Below are 20,785 nucleotides of genomic sequence, written 5' to 3'. Positions count from 1 at the left end.
GTGGCCTATAATTCAGGCAGATCGCAAGAAGTTATAAGTGAACAGTTTATTTTATCAAAAAAGTGGTATCAAAAACAATTAAAAGGTTTCGAGTTCATGGAAGTGTGAAGGATCGTAAACGAAGTGGACGAAACGGAAAAACCTCCAAAACATTAGATTATATCATAAAAATGGTTATTAGAAATAATCCAAGGAAGTCCCAACTCAAATTTTAAGAGATTTAGGAGATACATCAATTTGTTTTGGGACAGTTCTGCGTCGGGTAGTGGCTGCTAGGAAAACTTCCAGTAAAAAACTCTCTTTCAAAAAAGAATCGAAAAGCTTGTAGGAATCGGAACTAGACAGTAAGACGTTGGAAAAAAGTACTATTTTCAGACGAATCCGAGTTTAATATTTTTGGTGCTTGTTCATCGCCGTTCATCCTAAATATGTTACAACAATTATAAAACATGGAGGTACCAGTGTTACTGTTTGGCTTGTTTTTCCATTTACGGGCCCGATTCACAAAATTGAAAGCAAAATGGATCGTTTTGTGTATCATAACATATTAGAAGATGTCATGTTACCCTATTGTGAATGGAAAATGCCGAAATTTATATTTCAGCATGACCCACACAGCCAAGTTTGTTAAAGACTGGTTTGGTCAACAAAAAATCAATGTCTTAAAGTAGGCAGCTCAATCTCCCGATCTTAATCCAATAGAAAACTTGTGGAAGATTGTGGATAAAAAGATTAGAGCAAATTGCTTCACAAATAAAGCAAATTTGTTGGAACAAAATAAACGAGGAAATAATTTTCAATCTAATCTCGTCTATGTCAAAGGGATACTGGACGATGAAAATTTTTAATTTTCTGGTTTTATTTGTCATGGTTAACGTAACCTGTTTCGTCAATAAATAACATAATTTATATGTGTGTTTTATTTATTATTTAATAGAAGGAAAATCAGTTTCGTGAGTATATATTGTTTAGTAATTAACCAAAAAAATGTGGCTTTTGTCCGATACTTTATATAATTAATTGTTTCAAAAATAAAAATATAAATGATCATATTTAAGTAATTAATGAAGAACATAAAATAACTCAATTAGAAAACTAGATATATGCATTATTTTCGAATAAATTAATTTAAACAAGGGTATGAAAGTAAAATAAAATTTGATAATCTTGGTAATAATAATAATTGGTAATCTTATAATTGTGAATTTACAACAATTATATTATTGTATTATGTAAATAAATCTTATTTGTTAATTTTATTTGTGTTTTTTTGTCCTTTTAATATATTCTGTTTCATGCATCCCGAATTGAGTTGCTACTTATTTACAAATTATGAATTTTCTACTTATATTTATTTTTTACACATTTAAAGTTTGTTAATTATTTGAGTGGCCAGGCACTTGATTGGTATCTTCTACATCATTTCCTAAATTATTTGACATTTTAATTAAAAATTTATATTCTTATATAACTAAACAATACAAAAATTAATGAGATTTCTTAATTATCTTTTTTTTCTTAAATAATTTTTTAATTATTTCAGTGGATACTAATTACTATATACAATATTTAATATTCTGCCGTTAATGATATTTTATTCTTTTCTCTTGATTGCCTATTTTATTACATCCCATATCTACATACATATTTTAAATTATTTCTTTTTATTCCTTAATTTTATTATCCAAGGTTTAACCTCCGCACTAAAATAATTTATATGAATGTTTCGCGATGTTAACAACAGCTGTAAAAATTTTATTATGAAAACGAACAGAATTCGTTTCGGCGTTTTTCCGGTCGTTCCGTAGAGAAAAAAAAACCAGTCGCGTCCTAATTTCGGAGCGGTTTAATTTTCTGAATGGGCATTATGTAAGATGTAACGTTTTCGCTAGGTGATACAGTGCCGCGATAATCGCACTTTTCTCGAATTCCCCCATAAAGTGTCGGCTGTTGTTGGTCGCCGATAAGGATCGTGCTCGGTAAATTACTTGTTAGATTTGTTTACGAGTTGCGTGCACGAGAAAGGTTTTGTGGCTATTTGATATTTTATTCTGGACGGGAGAAATATAATTAATCAAATTAGTTCGTGCCGTTAGGAGCACACATAATCAGCTTTGATAGGTATTGATTATGGCGCGAGGTTAACTAATATGTTTTGTGGGAGGTTTGTTGCATTTACGCGATATGTGCACGCTGATTGGGCTGCAACGGTATGCCAAGAATGATTCAGATTAACAGTAATTCTTGATTTTTCAAGGCAATTTTTATTGAATCATACATAAAGTTTTGCGAAGTTTGCCCCTTTAAAATGACAATAATTATAATAATACTATTAGAAATAATTCATAATAAATTTAAAACAAAAAATGCACCGTCCGGGAATCGAACCCGGGACGCAAGAATGGGAATCCTGCATGATACCACTACACCAACGGTGCCTATTGTTTTTTAAAGAGGTAATCTTCACCTTATGATTCTGAATATACAGTGTGAATTTTTAATTGCCATACGTATTTAGTGAAGAAATAATCGAAAACTTTTATAATTCGAATTATTACAAGTGCATCATTCATGTTTCACTAAATTTGTAAATAATTTTATCTTAAGAAGTCGATTTTCTGTAACTTGTATTACAGTATTTTTACTCTAATTGTAAAAGGTGTCTTTATTTACAAATACTGACACCGCAGCATATTTAGATATTCATATGTCGTCAAAGGTCTCTCGGTTCAGTTGATTATTTTGAATTGAACAAAAATGTAGAAAAGGAGAAAAAAGATATTGCTGTACACTTTAATTTCTTGTCAATACATGAAAGAGACCTTAAAAAGAGTCTAACAAATACTAATACTGGCAACAAAAATGAAAGAATTACGACTGAAGTCTTTGATGACGTTAATGAACCTATGAAAAGGTGGAACCATGGTACTTTATTTTTTGAGTTAATTGAAATATAAATATTAATATGAGCCGAAGATGAGAAGGATGAGGATGAAATATGTAATAATAAACTCTTAAAATTTAATTTCAGTATATTTTCTATCCATCGAATTTTAAACAAATTTTAAAAAGCTCTTATGATTTTTATAAATTTATTTGAAAACTACAGAGATTAAAGATTTCATTTATATAATTAACTATTTTTCTGAGATAATTCATATGAACAGGAAAATTATACATATTTATTCGTTTAGTTCATTCAATGAAATAATGACAAAATTATGTAATTGTGTTATTCAGTTTAAGATTTGACTTAAAATGTCTAATATGTAAATAAGTTCGATCGAGATGAAGAAGATTTCAAAGATGATTCAACTGCACCAGCTGCTTCATCTAATTTTTGACGTTTTTCAGTCATTTTCTTCATTCGAGTAAATTTGTTCAACAAATAAACTCAATTTTTACATATATTACATTTTTAAATCATAATTTAATCAGTTGTAAAGATTTCATGCCCTGGTATGTCAATCTAAAGACACTGTCCAAAATATTACAAGAAATTTAATACCTTGTTAATTTAATTATTAAAATTTTTATCAAGCTAAAAAATTAATAAATAAAAATATATTAATGAGAATATTAAAATTCTTGTATTCAATTAATTTACTAAATAAAACATTCTAATAACACATTAAAATATTTAACCACCATTCTCTCTACCCCTTTAGATAATTATAAAAAACGTGCACCGTCCGGGAATCGAACCCGGGACGCAAGAATGGGAATCCTGCATGATACCACTACACCAACGGTGCCTGTGTTGCAGGACGATTAAATTACAATGCAGTTATAAAATATTTAAATTTTTTGTTTTCTTACAAAAAAGATACAAAATCAAAATATTCGCGTATCATCATTTATTTATGAATAGCTTTAATAAAACGCATTCACCGGTATATTATACACGCAAACTATACAGGGAGGAAATTGGCCTCTATATTGGCCTCACATTGAAAAACACCATCGCATTTCAATTAAACCGATCGAATATTCGACGTTGACGTTTCAATGAGACAATTCGCATTGTGAGCGGTCGGGCTTGTCTCAATTAACCGACAATAAAAGGAGTGGGATTGATTTTGGAATCGATCAAAATCAATCGACGAAAACTAAATAGTTAGGGGTGAATCAGGGGGAAATCGTTTTGTCGAGGATCTAACGAAAAACAATTTGGCAGTCGGGATACAACCTTATTTCTTTCGTCCACAAATTATCCCTTTTTGTTAGTATGTTTTATTAGTCTTTCAAATAAAAATAATAAAACAGGATTTGTCTTTGTGATAAATTTATTTCTCCCGATTATACATGACAAGAGAAATGTAAAATTTATTGAATTTTGATAAATGATTTTTTTTTAATTTCCTTGACCTATACCAGTAAGATGCCTAATTATTAAAAAATATTAATGATACAATAAATCGACAGTGTATCTATTAATGTTTTGCATAATAAATGAATTATTCATGATTCATATTTAATAATAAGGCAATTATAGATAACTGTATTCTATATTTGCACTTCTTAAGTAATAATAATTAATTAAATTTCACTGCACAATGTTCGTTTTATATTTTAAATAAAAGAGAATTTTAAATTTGCTTATTTAGATTGCATTTATATCAATATATTTATGTGTATGTTAAAAGTTAATTTATCAACGTCATAATCAATTATGGAAGTCGAGAACATGTAAAGGTCGATATCTGACAACTACCCTATGATACGATAGGTTGAACAGTTGAATGAAAGACTAATTATCCATTATTTTTTACATGTTTTACAATAATGCTTTCATTCACTTTCAGTATGATAAATCTTGTTGGATGAAGTACATCTCTTTGAAGCGTTTAAATAACCTGCATATTAATAAACTTTTTCTTTCAATTTACTTCTTTTATTTACCTATTGTTTTTATCATTTAGTAAAAAAATGTTAATAATTATGGTAGAATACTAAAAAATAATGTTGGAGACAAAAGTTATTGAATAATATCCCCCTAATTCTTTTTTTGTGTGTGCCTAGACTGAAACCCACAAAAATATGTACGTTATAAATAGTTTTTATTTAGAAAGTCGTTTAAAAGCTCTGTACCGTATTGCTTGCATAATATGGATTGCACAAAACGGGGCACTCGCTGAGACCGTGCACCAGGCTCTATTAAAACACTCTAAAAAACTTGGTAATAAGTAACTTCTTTCATAGGCGAATGAATGTGAAATCCCGGCAAACAATGGAGAATTTGTGACTTACGTAGTTTGGAGAACAAAGCAGGTTAATGGAAACCATTTTTCATGGCCGTTGTGTAACACACCCATTCAGATATTCGATTTCAATTTGTGTTGTCTGCCTCTGTCTATAAATATTGATTCGCGGCCAATTATTTCAGTTCAAACAATGCCACCATGCGGAACATTAATTTGCGGGAATTTCGGCGAGTTTATGTTTTGTAATGACATCAAGGGATTATTTCTCGAATCAATAATCTATTACTAGAACTATATTATATTACTAGAAGAAAAGTCTTTTACATCCTGAACTTATTTATTAATATTTCTACATGAATTTTAATCAGTAGACTTTCTGGAGAATGAAACAAATTAAAGACTATAAAATTTAATAAAATAAATTTCATTAAATACGTAAATGTTTGATTGTAGTAATTTCATACAAAAGTTTTCCATTACTGAGGGATTGAATATGTCGCTTTTAATTTATTATATTTCTCAGTAATAATTTTAATTGCAAATTAAATTTAATTAGTTTTGTTAGCAAATTACTGGGGTGCAAAAAAATAATTAAAACATTTACGACTAAATGAAATTTAATATAATTAATGAGCACGGTTATACGTCAACATCAAATGGAGAAATATTTATGAAAATAATTTGGTTCATTATATTACATATCAGAACATAAAATCACGTGTGTCCACACATGTTTGTACGTATGAATTTGACAAGCTCGACTGTTGTTCGTTTCATTAAAGCGGACATGAATTCAACGAAATACAAATTTAACGAGCTATTTATAACCTATTGATATGTTTAAATAATTGTAGGATTGATTAACAAAAGCAGCACCAATCTTTTCATAACTCGATTCAACAATAAACCCACGCCTGAAAAACTAATAATAACTAACGTATTTGACTGCAGTTTTTGTTGCTGGCACAAGAATTCCGATGGAACGATTCATTTATATAATCTCGTGTATCCATCAAAATGAACACACGAGATGGATGCGAACAATGTTTAGAATAACGTCGTCGATCAATATTCATGGAATAAAGCCTATTCCATAGACACCGAGGCAAAGCAAACAAGCTTAATCCCGGATTTACAAAGCGCCGCTATGTATTAATACATTATGTTCTTTCGGGAATATTCATCATAATAGGGTTTGAGTCAAACTGGCGCTTTTTCCTGTCGTTGAAACATGCCAGCCTTGAACTAATCCTCCCCATTTCAGGTGCATCGTGTTCCCAATTAGGCCGTTATTGTCGGCACAAACTACGAAATGACCTGATGCAATTAATCATCGGACACGACCGGCATAAATATCACCGCAACAATCGACGTTGTAGCTAGCTATTTTATCCGGGATTTATATAAGTGGGATTGAATCGGGGAATCCCCGCAGCCCTGCTTTAACAATGTTATTGAGTTTCCCAAGTAAGCAGATTGTGGTAATTAAGAGATTTTAATTTTGTTAGTTTGTACTCAATGATCTATTTGAACTACATTAATTAGCGTTCTTCCTTTACCAACCTCTTCATTTTATCACAAATTAAGGGCTCTTATTAAGTGTGCTTAAACTATAATTGTTTCTTGTTTTTAACTCTCACTAAACTTATAAAGATGATTGTAATTGGTGATGTCCTTCCAGTACCTAGTGCATACAAATGTTTATGGTTTATTTCCTTTTGTTCTCGTTGACACACGTAGTTTTAACGATGTTTTTATGGTATATTTATAGACTTCGATAAGCTGAACAAACACTTTCAAAATAACAAACACTTATCAGACCAATATCACTTTCCAATTTTTTTTGCTACAAATAGTGTGTGTGCACATATGAATTTTTAGATTAGATTTTTTATTGTGTCAGACTGTTTAATGTATGATTGCAATGTACGAGGTCTTTGAACTGTTAATCAGCGGACGTATCGCATAATTATTAGCGTCGAACAGTGGCGGGGGGTAAGGTCGGATGACGTAGGTCACGCACCCAGTCAAAACAATTTAAATAGCTCATTTTACATGGTTTACAATGAATTTTACATTGTTTATAGCGAAACGCGTTGTATACAATGGTACAATGTACAGTTTAATATCTACTTCTGTAATTAAGCACACTTATTATTAATAATCATTAAAGTTCATCAGGTTCATTCCTGGATGACTGAAATTGCAATAATTTTAATTCATTTAGCTGTAAGATTAAATCTCTAATTTCTTTGTTTGGTTCTTCTCCATTATTTGGTTCATATTTGTGTAACTGATGAAAGTGACATTTGTAATTTTGACTTCTCTAAAAACAATGCTCTGGGTCTTAATTAATATTTGAATATTATTAAATAGATGAAGAAAACTGACAAATTTAATCATTCACTTATTTATTATAATTTTCTAACTTACAATTAGTTCTTTAAAATATGTGATGAATAATAAAAGAAGCTGAAATTATTGGTGTAAATGATACCCGAAGGTTACAATCTTATAAATATTTTTGATAACCACATTTCGCTATTAGTTAATATATTTTCAGTCCACATACATTGTCTTGATGACGTATGATCAAAATATTATTTACAAACAGTTTGCCAAAAATATCAATATCTATATTAATCTCGTAAACATTTTTAATGAAAAATCAAATTAGGAAACATTTTATACTATACAAAAATGTATCACAACTGATCAAAGTATCCGGATTTGATGTACATTAAAAGAGATATTCAGCTTTTGGGGTTGGTTAATCTTTTGTTAAAACTCGACACTAAAAGAGGTTTTTCATAAATTAGTGAAAACAAGCAGGCTGTAAAGCATTGATTTTAACTTGTCAGCTGTAACGCTTCCAGCAACGTGACCGGCCAGTGAATAAGCCTGTCTACGTGCTCGGATCAATAATATACGACAATATGACATTTACATAGACCCCAGCCTGTTTTAATTAGTTTTTTAATACGTAATGTCGCGAACCGTGGGATGCCATATTTTTTAATCGTTGAAGACAATTTTTTTTTGACACAGAGAATGTTTGAGCTGTTTGAGGAAAAAGTCCAATTCGTGCTTTGAAGATGAAGCGAAAAATACTAATTATAGACAACTCTGACTGAATCGATTCCCCAAGTTAAAAAAAGGTACTACCAGTCGTTTTAATTAACAGTGACCACAAGTTAATAGATTTTAATTAAGGTTTTTCCCGATGCAAGAACACGACTGAATGTTCCATAAAATTTATCGTCGCAACAAACGACTCGTGTTTATGTTCTGTTTGTTGGATTGTAAACAACAACGTTCGCCTAAAATTATACTTTATTAAGCATCAGGCAATGATGAAACTTTATATGCACGTGGTATTTAAAATAATTTATTCGTGCCGTCTACCACTAAAATTTGTCACCGTACTGTTGGTAAATTTCGCTTCTTCATTTGCAAATTCGAATAAATTTACACCCCTTTGTTTAAGTTTTAATTTGACTTTGATAAAATTGGAAGGCCGTGCACAAATCAAGATCATAAAAATTCAGAGCATCAATTTGTGAAATACTTTTAGAGAATGTAAAAAAGCGGATGGTGAAATCTATCAACATCAACTCAAATCAGACAAAGGAAACACAAAGCGAAAAAAATTGAGGCAAGGAAGAAGAGCGTTGTGGATGGAACACGTCTTGGTTTAGTAGCACACGAGCGTAGCTCCTCGATGCAGAAAACGAGATTTTCTAATATTGTTTTTGCAGGAAAATAGGATATACTCCTGAGACGCCATTACGTGTGAAAGGAAATCGTATTACATTACTAGAACTACGTTAATAGTGTCGCCGATACACACGTACACCCCTAATGTAAACTGTTGTTTACACCGAATGTTCGTTGCTGTATCAGAAATTTCATTCTTCCGAGCGCACGGGTCCTTATTAGCAAAACTAAACTGACACGCTTCATTTTTATTAATAAACTTTCAAAAGGGATTTCCAAAATAACCGATTTAGATGCGACATCTTATGTTTCATAAGTAAGTTATTCTCGCACATGTGGTCCGTAGTTTAAAGTGTACTTTATGAAACGATTACTCTAAACTTTATTCAGAGCTCTATTTCATATGTATCTATGTGTATTCAGGGCAGTTTAACCCGAACTTAGGTGATTTTCTCCGCTCTTTTACTCGGGAAATGTGAAATTAAAACGTACTGCGAAAAATTCTGATGGTTTTATTTTTAATAACTTCTCCAACGTTTTATTATGTGCAAGGAAAAGTTTTTGATAAAATTGAGCTTTTACTTACTTTAATTTTAAAGTCGTTTAAATATTTAATATTTCATTACTATTATTAAAAGTATGGGTTCAAAGGTGTAGTAAAAACCTCCTGATAACTTCTAAATGGAATAAAATAACGACTTCGGATAAAAAAAAACATAAAATGTTATTAAATCTAACAAAATATTATTATCTATCATCAATTTCTTTTATGGAAAGGGTGATTTTAATATGGAATGTGGAAGTGTTGAAAAATAAAAAAAAAAACAAATCATTAAGTTTTTTAGTAATATTAAGTATTAAGTAACAACGAAAAGAAATTAATTAATAAATTTGTACTAATTACATAGGTAATTACATATAAAACACTTTCCTTGCTGTTAAAACCAAGAAACGTACAAAAATAAATTATTTTTCTTTGACATTTTTATTATCTTTCACGACACAGATTAATGAAATCTTTTTTATTGTCAACACGATAATAAACCAAATCTGTATTATAATAACAGGCTTTGTTATTTTTTCATTATTTTCCTTTCTCTTTCATTTATTTTTAATTACAATATTGATGAAAGGGCAACATTAAAAAAAGGAATAAACTTAAATGTAAAATAGTTGAATAAAGAGTTAAAACATTTCTGATTCGTAAATATTCAACTTTTTATTATTTATTTATTATTATATAAAATACCTCTCTCAATTGAATATATGAAGTATATTAAACAAATAAAGGAGTCAGTCTTAGTCTCATGAATTTATTCTCGAAACTATTATTTTAATAAATATAATATGTTATTATAATTAAAACATTGTTGTAATATATTTGTACAATATATATTCTGAAAATATTTTATTAATAATTTTAATTAATAAATAATTAGAATAAATTAATAAATGCGCATTGAATGTGGAAAATAATTACATATATAATACTTCCTTTGCTATTATATTAAACTAGTCCAGGAAACGTAAAAAGAAATAAATTATTTTTATTTTGACTCTTTTATTGGCTTAACGGCACAGATTAACCAAAACTTTTTTATTGTCAACACTAAAATAAACTGCCAGTTTCGTGTGATAATCGCAAACCTTGTTACTTTTTTATTATTACCCATTCTTCGTCATTAAAGTATGTTTTCTTATTATTTCTTATTTTGTGCCTAAAAAACATAAAGAAAGTTAATTTTAGTGATGAATTTATTACCGAATCTGTAATTGAATATGGAAGGAAAATTGGAACATCAAAAAGTCACCGTATAATTATATACCGGCAACACTATCGAAAACTCAAACATTAGTCATTTAAAACGGCTCCCTTGAGCGTGCACATTTCCAAGAAGAAAATTTACCCATCGCAATTCAAACGACGACGATACCATTCCAGGGTTGGAACGGAGGTTTTTAAAGCCCGTTCGTCGTGAGAACATTCCCAGGCTTCTGGAAAATTGTAACCGAAGCCCCGTCCCCAGTTCCTGGAACACAAACTGGGGAACGGGAGCACGGCACTTCGAACGAAAACCGGAAATAGATATTCCGATGTCTGATTATTCGAGTATCGATTCCCACTGTTTAGGAACACTTTAACTCATCTTATTTACATTCAATTTAAATATAATACATATTAATTCCGATGTTTTGTTTGCTCCGTTGCGGGAATATGGAAATTGAAGAGCGAGGTGCTTTTTATTGGCAATAACTATCGATCACCGCGGTGTCACCGAGTTATTTATGGATTCTGCCTTAAAGAAAACACTGAAACGCCTTTTCAAATAACGTCTTTTTAAAGGGCATTATTTTAAATAATTTCTAAAATTAGAGAGTATTTCAGAAAATTTTAAGTTTAATATTTTAAATGTGGATTCTACACTTCAATTCAATTTCGACATGACAAAAATACGAAATAAGTGAAATAATTGATTGAGATAATATATGTTGTTAAAAAATCCTTTTTGTCATTGCCATAAATTTTTTATTAATCGATTTCAAGAAAACCCAGTGAAAATACAATAAAAGTAACATTAAATAAAATTTTTAAAACTGTCAATTTTTATCAAAATTCCAGTGAATTCACAACAAAAATATTCACATATTACCGATAATAAACGGAAATAATAAACATGAATTTGAAATAACCCTGCATAATTGTAATCTCATATTACATGTTTGTTGAACCACGCATGAATAATAAATAAATCTCGGAATGGATTTAATACTTTATCGGTTCGCTCCAGTAAATTGCGTATAATCAAAAATAATTCATTCCTGTCCATTTGGCATGACGCAATTTAATTACTAAGCCCTCAATTTTTCTTCTCGTCAAATGATGAAACCACATGAATATAAAAATTCAGCGGAAAAAAATCAATTCAATAAACTTAATTAACGTCATTAATTTCAATTTGAAAATGCATTTCCATGTGGAAAATTTTAAATACCTGTATTTAATGGAAGTAAATAAATTAAAAAACCGTTAATAACACAAACAATAATTGTGTTGGCTTTTTCTCCAAATACATTAATATAAATGGCCAAGCCGCAATAAACATCGTGCACGTTTTCAGATGGAGTTCTAGATAAACCAAACCGATTTCCTTCTGGGAGGATCGGAAGCGACGCAAAAAAGTTATGAATGCAACACAGCACCCCCGGAATCAATAAATTCACGCTGTCTAGACTATTTGTAGCTATTACCTTGGATATTTCAAATAGCAACTCACCAACAAATTATTTCCACCGATGAAATAAATGTGGCAGCTTACCTGGAAACAAAAAAAATATATAAGTTTGATTTAGTCTTTTATAATCTCCAATACATTTCAAACTCCTATTCTCAAGTTTTCAATATAACTATAACACATAAAAACAAAAGTTTTAATAATAATGAAACATCAATTAATTTTACGGTTTAAGACATTAAGTTAAAGGCAATTAACTAATTTTTTAATACACAAGAGGCGTATTACCTACGATTTCAAGACTGTGGCATCAACCAAGAGCAAAATTATCCGGCCAAATTTTCTAATTAAGAAGTCTAGATTATTAAATTCGGCGTCTAAATTCACTTAATGCAGAGCCGCGCTGCATAAATTCGTATACACGTGTTCCGAAAATCCTGCCATTGTGTTCCTGAAGCGATTGAAGGAATTGTAGTAGGAAACAGCCGACGTCAAGCCAAACATCTTGTCAATTCCGAAACGTGAAATTATACATTCCATATTCATGTAACGACGACAATTATTCGAAATCAAATAATAAAGGATCCCGCTAATATAGTCGTGACAGTGAATTAAATGTCTCTCGTCTTTGAAACAGAACTGTTGCCTTGCATGTAATGAACTGCTTGGTTGTTGGAGTGCGAGGGATTTTCTTTAATGAGTGTATGTGTGAGAGGGAATCAGATGTGTATAATTGTTGGTAATATCATTACTGTGGGTCCCAATGAGCCTAAAAAATTCTCTTTGTATCATCATAGTTTTATGTCTGTTGTATTAACTTAACCCCAAACACATTTTATACTCCCAGTAGTATACAGTGTGTATTATTTTGGTTGGTTTTGACAGTTACGAGTTCAAGTTAAAAAGAAAAAAGTGACCATTTCTGAAATATCTACGATAATACGATATTTAACAATTTTTGAAAAAGTGTAATTTTTTTTATTTTTATTTGGCAAACGGTAAAAATTTTTTCACCTAATATGAGAGACACTTAATAAATACTTAAAATAATATATTTCCTTAAATTTTAAAATTATATATAAAAATACACTCCTGGACAAAAGTTTAGAGTTATAAAAAATATTATAAGCAGTAAACAAAGACCTAGTTTTTTACCAAGACATACATTAACGTTTAAACTTAATTTAATTTTGATTAATATTGTAGCATTGTAGTGTGTGCATAGTGTATCCCAGAAATATCCCAGATTGACAACCAGCGATATTGATCAATAGTTATTTACTGCAGGGACAAAATTTAGGAAAGGCAACCAGTAGGCAAACGATTCCATAAAAAATACCAATTAGCGACAGTTCAACACAGAGGGGGCAATGTTATAGTATAGGGCTGTTTCAATCGATATAGAGTTGTCTAGTTTGTCCATATTACTAAAAAAAATATTGATTTGTTTATGGAATCATATTAAAAGACCACATGTTACCTTTTGCTGAGGATAATATGCCTCTAAGTAGGTTGTTTCAACAATCTCAAGCATGCCTCCAAGTACATAAAACACTGGTTCGAAAAAGAAAAGTACGTACGTAAGAAAAGTTTTGCCATGGCTTTCACAATAACTGGAGTTCAACCTTTTAGAACATTGAATTTATTTAAAAAGAAATATATGGCAGCACACAATAATAAGACAGAGCTATTAAAAAGGCTTCAAATGGAATGGTAAAAAAATACCTCCATAATTTACAAATTGGTTGACTCCATGAACAAATGGTGTGCGGCAGTCATACAAGCTGGTAATTATGCAACAAAATATTAATTCTTCTATTTGTTTTCGGTTTATTATTCGAAAATTAAATTATTTAATAAGGTTTCCAAATTTATGTCCAAATAAAAAAGTTTAATTTTGTATAAAATTGTATTTTACTTTATAATATCTTAATAAAAGTAAATCCAATTTCTAGAAGTATTTTTTTAATCTCTTATACACATTATAGAACAGTAATTTTATTTAAATTATTCATTGTTACTATTATTATTATTCGAATAATTAACACTTCAATTTTACGGTTTCTAAACTTTTGTCCAGGAGTGTATATAAATTATGCTATATTAAATTATCTTTATTTAAAATATAACAATACTTCTGCTAGATAATAATACTAAAATCTCGATATTTAACACAAATATCGTTATTTTAGAAAAAGATATTTTATCACATTTCCAAACATTACTATGGTTTGATGTAAAAGAGTTGTATATATTATCTATAATTTTAAATAGATTTTTTTGACGTACTTCATTCACAAAAACGTAATGCTGAAATATTTTACCATGGACCAAAAAATAGAAAAATGAAAATGTTATTAAACTTTATTGAAAACTGTGAAATATATAATAAATATATTTTCTGAGATAGTTTAGAGATATTAAAATAGGATTTGTGGTCTGAACACAAAAATTAGTTTCACTCCGTTCGGTTTGAAAATTCTAGCATTTGCCAATTTGCAGAATCCCGTACCTCAAAAAGTTGCAGCAGGGACAAAACTGTTTCGCCGTCATTAGTCACCCAAAATGGCACGTGAGAACTTTTTGCAAATAAATATAGGGATTGAATGTGAACGTGGAAAAGATACGTGGCCTATGAATCGTCTGCGGACCGCACGTCTTTATGCCACAGGATCGAGAGCACGCTTATGCATAATTCATGGGGCATCGTGCTTTTTTAAAGGGGTAGTAAATAAACAAAAAAAAGCGGAGGAGATACAACGCCGCTTTCGTGTATGCGACCGCTTGTTCGAGCTCTAGATTGCTCGGACCGTTATTATGTCGTATGTAACATAATAGTGTCCTTTCCCCGAGCAGTGTCACACAAATTTAATACAGGCCAAATGATAAACTTTATTAAAGTATATGCGGCCGCAGAAATACTGTAAGACCTTTATCTGCTTAGCTTTGAAAATGAAAGGGGACGGTTCGGGTGCTTGTTTCAGGGCACATTTGATTCCGCTGATGTCACTGGCGTTCACATTTAATTTCACGTAAATTAGACTGCCGGGTGTAGCAGTAAAAACAACAACAAAAAAAGATAAGTGTGTTTTAATTATTTTCATTTGTACATCTAGGTTATCTTGTAATATATGGACAAAGCGGGAAATTAACGCTGGTACATTATGTTAATAATCGCAGCTAATTAATTATCCTGCTTACTATGATATGGCGCATCTCGAATTCAGACGGATTATGCTGGGCAAACTAACATATTCATCAGATGCAAATCCGTTTCAGCTATTCGACCTATATTAGAGTAAATTTTATCTTTATTAGCTTAATTTGCAGTCAGTAACATGAAATATAGTTTAATATCCAATAATAAAAAAGTACTGTTTTTTTTTTTTGAAATTTCACTTTCAAGCAATTATTGATATAATTAACAATTTTTAATTAGTTTCAGTCAGTTTGGTAGACAATATCAAATAAAATCAACAAAGAGTTTTGCTACTCTCGTCTATTTTATATCAATTATACTAAAATTATCTTATATGGTCTACTAAAAGAGTGCTTCACTATATTGAAGTACGGGGATTAAACTGAAAATCAGGAACAACCAGAGTGAATGTTCAATAGAATATTTTTATCAAAACATCGAACTAATTTCTGTCAGAATTTAATTACTTGGCAAATATTGATAAATTTAAACGTAAGCTAGCTAAATGGACTTTTAAACATACAGCTTTTGAATATATCAAACCTTGTATAATTAATTCAAAATCTACTGATGAAATGTAAGAATTTAAATGTTTTTTTACCAGATTTATTATTACGAGTGAAGTTTTAAAGTAGTGGACTTTTGTTTTCTGTCAGTCAAGATAAAGCTTTTCTTTCGAGTCATAAATTCATATAATTCGCGTAAATATAAACTTTACGCTCGTAAAATTCGAACAGTGTATTTAAGGAAAACAGGAACTTTTAAATGGCACTTTGTATCACAAACAATGGAACGCGAACTTTTGTTTTATGTGGTAAGTTACATTGGAACATATTTCCTCGAGTGGCCAAACATTCCTTTTCTCATCATTAAGATTTATTTTTTAAACAGGAAAAAATTAAAAAAATATATTTTTTTGGTTTATAATTTCAACTTTTAATTAAAGAAAATAATACTATGGACTTTTTAATCACACAAATATTTATTTATAAAACTGAATAATTTTCTTATGCTGTAAGTCCTCATTCAATATATTTAGAAATAGGCCAATAAACGGTGATGAATAAACAGTTAGAAAGAGGCATATTCCATCATAATGAAATTATAATATCTAAATAGGCATTTGACAATTATTTATTCTTTCATTGCACATACATGAGTTTGGACTGGTAATCTTGGCTGAAGCTGGTAATCCTGGTTAAACAGGGCAGGATTATAATAATAATTACTTTTGATATAAGTTAAACTTTAAAACATAAACTACTTTTTCCAGTACCTAATATATAATAGTCGTGAAATATTAAGTAAAATTTTTATTAAGATTTCATCAAAAATATACCCGAATACAATGTTGTGGCATCAGGAATTTCTTTCCATCACAAAATAATTCAGCAATAAATTCGTGTTAACTCGCGGTTCAGGCAATTCACATGGCTCAATTCGCAGTAAATCCTTAACGATTTGCATTTGCATACTAAATTGTTTTAAATGCAATATTGAGTAAAACAAAGCCAGTAAATCATTATGGTTTTCACAATTATGATGCCGTAATAATTGAAATGCCGTTTTCGCTTAATGCGACCCAGTTTGGCCGAAGAAAACATGCACCGTCCATTTGTTCGCAACCGAACCGTCTTATTTTTTACGTAATTCCCATTGTGAATAAGTTTCTAATGTTGTTATTGTCAACGACATCATCAAAGCAGATATTAATCAGCCCACAGCGACGCAAAAAGATCATTTGGGTTAATTTTATTCATCGCTCGGTAATTCGAGGCTGTTACAGCATCATCTTCAAGATTGTCATTGCAACGAAACAGAAACAACGCCAAGTTTTATGAGACGCTTCGAAAAACAGGGGCGATTACAACTCCGTTTTCTCAATTTCAAATAGAACGAGCTTATTTAAAAAAAAAAAAAAAAACGCAGTGGCAAGTTGGTTAATTATTCGCCGGTCTTAATACCCACTAACTATGTTCCAGTCTCCTCGATTTAAACTTTTAATGAGTTTGAACGTTTTTATTAATATTTCCCACCATGAATAATAATTCTCAATTCAATGCATTTTCCATTATCTGGATTTCCAGGGAATTAATAAAACGAAAAAGATAATTACACACGTTTTAAGGTTGTTAAAATAAATGCAATTAGTTTTATCTACCTTGAGTTTAACACCAATTACTTTTTATGTGCATGCATCATGATATCACAAGTTGAAACTTTAGATTCAAATCGAATTTTTATTAGATTGGCAAGTGAAAATTTCTAATCAAACGAAAGGCAACATATAAAGTACTTAAACGCAATTAACGCAGTACAGTAAACAGACGTTTTGTTTGATTTAAAAAGTAATTAATTTACCACAGCATGATAAACTTTAGTCACATTATGATAATTAAGGAAATTTAAACAATTTGCAGTTAATTACTAATGAATAAAGTTTAATGGTGTACGAGACGTAAACAGTTCACCTTGTTAAATAGATAAGCTCGCGAAATTAATTTTGGTCAGGGGAAAGTTTTGTTTGTAAAACATATTTAACTAGTAGCATAACACATAATAGATAGTGGTAAATTTAATGGATATTATGTTTAAATCAAAATGGTATTGTTAATTTTTTAGTGAAAATGTGATATAAAATTAATGAAGAGTGTGCTGCTAAATGTGCAATGCACAAAAGCTGGAATTAAATTGATGGTTGCATATAAGCTGGGAAAAGCCCCATATTAAATGCACAAACCACACATTTGAAGGCTGGTGGTTTGAATAGACATTATATTTATTTATGAGCGAAGTGATCAAAATATAGTTATTAAATTTATCGATTTTTAGTCATATCGGATAGATGAGAAAATAAAAGCGGGATACGGATGGCTTTGACGGAATGGAAATTATGTTTGAATATTAAATCGAGTATATCGCAATTTTGTTTTTCAATTGCAACTGGAATTTTTTTACACATATCACTAATTAGTAATGTTCAACTATTGGGAAATTCTTTCCCATCGGCCAAAGGCGGAGGCGCCATTTTCTATAATCAATTGGCTGATAACAAAAATTATTTTTATAATTCCCATTTGAATTTCTTTCCATTGATTTGGGATTATCGCATAATTCCTGCATGGACGTATACCTAACATAAATTGATTCAAAAATACCATTTTGATATTTTGAAGAAAAATTGTTTTAAATGTAAGGAAAGAGGGACGACACCTGTGTATAAAACAAAAAAATCATAGATACAATGCTATAATCATGTTCACTTGAACATAATTATAGCATTTGTGACACCACTGGAAGAAATAAAAAAAATTGTTGGGCATAAGAAAATGCTTGATTCATAGCGGCTGTGTAACGAATTTTATTAAAAACTACAGAATAGTGTATATTATAAATAAAATAAAATTTTATGAAAACTGTCACACTTTTTACAGTGTCGGACAAAAATAGAGCGACTTTCTTTATCTTTAAATACTATACAATATATATTTACGATACTGATTTTTGTACCATTAAATAATAAAACACACTTATATAAAATGGGTTATTTTCATTGATGAAACGACTCTACATCAAAATTAAAAAAAAAATAATAAAAATCTATTATAAATGGTCTAACATTTAATTTCTTTTTGGCACAGATGAGATTAGATTGAAAATTATTTCCTCGTCTATATTGTTCCACAAATTTTTGACTTGTTCAAACAAATTTGCTTTATTTGTGATGCAATTTGCTCTAATCTCTCACAAGTTTTCTATAGTATTAAGATCGGGAGATTGAGCTGGCTACTTTAAGACATTTTTTATGGAACAAACCATTCTTTAACAAGCTTAACAGTGTGTTTAGCGTTATTGTCATACTGAAATATAAATTTTGACGGCATTTCCCATTCACAATAGGGTAGTATGACATCTTCTATTGTGTTACAATACACAAAACCATCTATTGGGTTGTTCGGAAAGTAATTTCGTTTTTTTTTTTTTGTGGAAATGAAATACAGTTTTCGTATAATAAACAAATACTTTATTAAATTATATATTGGCCGTTCTGGTCCAACACCTTTGTCATCTTTCTGGTAATAGCATAATTCTACGCTCATAAAATTTTTGGTCTTTGCTGGCAAAAAACTGATCCAGGTGGTTTTTGACCTCCCCATTTGAGGTGAAGGTTTTACCGCCTAAAAAATTTTGGAGTGACCGGAACAAATAATAATCCGGTGGTGCCAGGTCTGGAGAATATGGTGGGTGTGGCATTGTATCCCATTCAAGCTGTAAAAGCTTTTGGTGAGTGACCAAACTTGTGGGAGGTGTCGCGTTGTCTTGATGAATGTCGGCTTTGGAAATGGTTTGAGCCAGTTCACCTTTTTTGCTCCATGACCTCTTGCGTTTGACGTTGTTGTATACAACCCATTTTTCGCCTCCAGTGATGATGCGCTTCAAAAACGGATCATTTTCGTGACGTTTGAGAAGCGAATCGCAAACGTCAATACGGCGACACAGATTTCTCGCTGTGAGAATATGGGGAACCCATACATCGAGCTTCGAGGATAATCCCAGGCTTTTCAAGTGGTCATAAACTGTTGAATTTGATAAATTTAATCTCAATCCGATCTCACGTGTTGTTATTCGTCGGTTCGCATCAACTAATGCCTTTGTCGCGTCTTTATCAGCTTCAACCGGCCTTCTCAAACGTGGTGCATCTTCGACAAAATTTCAAAATTGCCGGATCGAAATTTGGCGAACCAGTTCTGGCACTGGCGTACCGTCAACACACCTTCTCCATACACATCGGTCAATTTCCTTCTGGCTTGAACAGCATTTTTCCACTTTCTGTAGTAAAACAATAAGATATGTCGAAAATGCTCTCCATATTTAAAAGGGCACCAACCAAAAACTACTGGGTAGAATTAATTGGAATTTTTCACACGCAAGCCTTGATATATGGGCTCTCAATGCATATAAAAATTATACGGCTTAAGTGTGAAGTTGGGTGCAAAAAAATACAATTAAGTCCTCTGTCGGGAAGCGGAAAAACAACCCCAAACCATAACACTGCCACCTCCATGTTTAATAATTTATGTAACATATTTTTAATGAAGTCTACTATTGAAAATATTAAACTTTGATTCGTCGGAAAAGAGTATTTTTTTTTCCTTTCTCTTGCTGTTCAGTTCCGATGCCTATAAGCAAAAAGAAGTTCTGCACCTCAATTTATCTCCTAAATACTCTGAAGGTTCTATGAACTCGAAACATTTTGATTGTTTTTAATACCACTTATTTTGATACAAGAATAATTTTATTTTTTAAATGTGAAAGACATAAATACTTTTTTTGATTTTTAGAAATAATTGAATAAAAACTATTTTCCCCCTACTGATATAAAGTATTATTTAATAATTAAGATAGTCGCCCTAATTTTGTCCGATACTGTT

The 20,785-nt window shown here is 30.5% G+C and overlaps 1 protein-coding gene and 2 non-coding genes across 3 annotated transcripts in view; all 3 read right to left on the bottom strand.

The window, feature by feature from the left end:
• LOC109593980 (max dimerization protein 1) overlaps positions 1-20,785 on the bottom strand; it is a 186,785-nt gene that overhangs the window by 93,994 nt on the left and 72,006 nt on the right. The window lies entirely within an intron of this gene.
• On the bottom strand, positions 2,368-2,438 carry Trnag-ccc (transfer RNA glycine (anticodon CCC)). Its single transcript has one exon. It is a non-coding gene; the product is annotated as a tRNA-Gly (tRNA).
• On the bottom strand, positions 3,685-3,755 carry Trnag-ccc (transfer RNA glycine (anticodon CCC)). Its single transcript has one exon. It is a non-coding gene; the product is annotated as a tRNA-Gly (tRNA).

The sequence above is a fragment of the Aethina tumida genome, chromosome 3 (genome assembly GCF_024364675.1).
Source record: "Aethina tumida isolate Nest 87 chromosome 3, icAetTumi1.1, whole genome shotgun sequence".
In the NCBI taxonomy this organism is placed as follows: Eukaryota; Metazoa; Arthropoda; class Insecta; order Coleoptera; family Nitidulidae; genus Aethina; species Aethina tumida.
This window is presented reverse-complemented; position numbering and strand designations above follow the sequence as displayed.